At 43.1% G+C, this 3,162-nt stretch overlaps 1 non-coding gene across 1 annotated transcript; it reads right to left on the reverse strand.

Moving 5' to 3' along the window:
- Positions 1 to 404: 404 nt before the first annotated feature.
- Positions 405 to 512, reverse strand: LOC112731085 (small nucleolar RNA R71). Its single transcript, XR_003166878.1, has one exon. It is a non-coding gene; the product is annotated as a small nucleolar RNA R71 (small nucleolar RNA).
- Positions 513 to 3,162: the final 2,650 nt, after the last annotated feature.

Genomic DNA, 3,162 nt, shown 5'->3' on the forward strand with positions numbered 1-3,162 from the left:
CCATGGCAGCCGAAAATAACAATGCCAACAATGCAAGGAAGGTGCTTGGTGACTTTACTGCACCTACTCCCGACTTCTATGGGAAAAGCATCTCAATCCCTGCCATTGGAACAAACAACTTTGAGCTTAAGCCTCAATTAGTTTCTCTAATGCAACAGAATTGCAAGTTTCATGGACTTCCATTGGAAGATCCTCATCAGTTCTTAGCTGAATTCTGGCAAATCTGTGACACTGTCAAGACCAATGGGGTTGACCCTGAAGTCTACAGACTTATGCTTTTTCCTTTTGCTGTAAGAGACAGAGCTAGAACATGGTTGGATTCACAACCTAAGAAAAGACTGAACTCTTGGGAAAAACTAGTCAATGCCTTCTTGACAAAGTTTTTTCCACCTCAAAAATTGAGTAAGCTTAGAGTGGAAGTCTAAACCTTTAGACAAAAGGATGGTGAGTCCTTCTATGAAGCTTGGGAGAGATACAAGCAATTGATCAGAAGGTGCCCTTCTGACATGCTTTCAGAATGGAGCATCATAGGAATCTTCTATGATGGTCTATCTGAACTATCCAAGATGTCATTGGATAGCTCTGCTGGAGGATCTCTTCATCTGAAGAAGACGCCTGCAGAAGCTCAAGAACTCATTGAAATGGTTGCAAATAACCAATTCATGTACACCTCTGAGAGGAATCCTGTGAATAATGGGACAACTCAGAAGAAAGGAGTTCTTGAGATTGATACTCTGAATGCCATATTGGTTCAGAATAAGATATTAACCCAACAAGTCAATATGATTTCTCAGAGTCTGTCTGAAATACAAGCTGCACCAGGAAGTACTAAGGAAGCTTCCTCTGAAGAAGAAGCTTATGATCCTGAGAACCCAACAATGGAAGAGGTGAATTACATGGGAGAACCCTATGGAAACACCTATAACCCTTCATGGAGAAATCATCCAAATCTCTCATGGAAGGATCAATAGAGACCTCAACAAGGTTTCAACAACAATAATAGTGGAAGAAACAGGTTTAGCAATAGCAAGCCTTTTCCATCTCAGCAACAAACAGAGAATTCTAAGCAGAGCCACTCTGACTTAGCAACCATTGTCTCTGATCTAATCAAAACCACTCAAAGTTTTATGACTGAAACAAGGTCCTCCATTAGAAATTTGGAGGCACAAGTGGGACAGCTGAGTAAGAAAATTACTGAACTCCCTCCTAGTACTCTCCCAAGCAATACAGAAGAGAATCCAAAGAGAGAGTGCAAGGCCATAAACACGTCTCCCATGGCCGAACCTGGAGAGGAGGAAGAGGCAGTAATCTCCACTAAGGAAGACCTCAATGGATGCCCACTGGCCTCCAAGGAGTTCCCTAATGAGGAACCATGGGAATCTGATGCTCACACTGAGACCATAGAGATTCCATTGAATTTACTTCTGCCATTCATGAGCTCTGATGAGTATTCTTCCTCTGAAGAGGATGAAGATGTTACTAAAGAGTAAGTTGCTAAGTACCTTGGAGCAATCATGAAGCTAAATGCCAAGTTGTTTGGTAATGAGACTTGGGAGGATGAACTTCCATTGCTCATCAAAGAACTAGATGACTTGACTAGGCAGAAATTACCTCTGAAGAGACAAGACCCTGGAAAATTCTCAATACCTTGTACCATAGGCACCATGACCTTTGAGAAGGCTCTGTGTGACCTAGGGTCAAGTATAAACCTCATGCCTCTCTCTGTAATAGAGAAGCTAGGGATCATTGAGGTACAAGCTACAAGAATCTCACTGGAGATGGCAGATAATTCAAAGAAACAGGCTTATGGACTTGTAGAGGATGTCTTGGTAAAGGTTGAAGGCCACTACATCCCTACTGACTACATAATCCTAGAGACTGGGAAGTGTATGGATGAATCCATCATCCTTAGCAGACCCTTCCTAACCATAGCAAAAGCTGTGATTGATGTTGACTGAGGAAAATTGATCATTCAAGTGAATGGAGACTCCCTTGTGTTTAAAGCTCAAGGATATCCCTCTGTCACCATGGAGAGGAAGCATGAAGAGCTTCTCTCAATACAGAGTCAAACAGAGCCCCCACAGTCAAACTCTAAGTTTGGTGTTGGGAGGCCACAACCAAACTTTAAGTTTGGTGTTGAACCCCCACAATCAAACTCTAAGTTAGGTGTTGGGAGGTTCCAACATTGCTCTGAACATCTGTGAGGCTCCATGAGAGCCACTGTCAAGCTATTGACATTAAAGAAGCGATTGTTGGGAGGCAACCCAATTTTTTTTACTTATCTATGTTAAATTTCTATTTTCTTTTGTTATTTTATGTTTTCTGTAGGTTGATGATCATGTGAAGTCACAAAAATAATTGAAAAAGCAAAAACAGAAGGAAAAATAGAATGAAAAATAGAACACCCTGGAGGAGAAACTTACTGGCGTTTAAACGCCAGTAAGGGTAGCAGAATGGGCGTTAAACACCCAGTCTGGCACCATTCTGGGCGTTAAGCGCCAGAAATGGGCTCCAGACTGGCGTTTAACGCCAGGAATGGGCAAGAAGCTGGCGTTAAACGCCAGAAATGGGCAGCAACCTGGAGTTTAACGCCAGGATTGGCAGCAAGGGGCTTTTTACACGCCACATGGTGCAGGGATGAGAAATCCTTGACACCTCAGGATTTGTGGACCCCACAGGATCCCACCTACCCCACCTCTCTCTCTCTTCTGCACCCATTCACCAATCACCTCAATACCTCTTCCCCAAAAACCCCTCACCTATCAAATCCCACCATTCTCTTCACCACTCACATCCATCCTTTATAAAACCCCACCTACCTCACCATTTAAATTCAAACCACTTTCTCACCCAAACCCACCCATAATGGCCGAACCATACCCCCCCTCTCCACTCCTATATAAACCCATCTTCACTCCTTCATTTTCACACAACATACACACTACCCATCCCCCTTGACCGAAACACAAAGCCCCCTCCATCTCCTCTATTTCTTCTTCTTCTACTCTCTTCTTTCTAAGTTTGGTGTGGTAAAAGCTAAAGCTTTTTTATTTTTCCATAACCATTAATGGCACCAAAAGCCGGAGAAACCTCTAGAAAGAGGAAAGGGAAGGCAAAAGCTTCCACCTCTGAGTCATGGGAGATGGAGAGATTCCTCTCAAG

Source organism: Arachis hypogaea, chromosome 12, assembly GCF_003086295.3.
Source record: "Arachis hypogaea cultivar Tifrunner chromosome 12, arahy.Tifrunner.gnm2.J5K5, whole genome shotgun sequence".
NCBI lineage: Eukaryota > Viridiplantae > Streptophyta > Magnoliopsida > Fabales > Fabaceae > Arachis > Arachis hypogaea.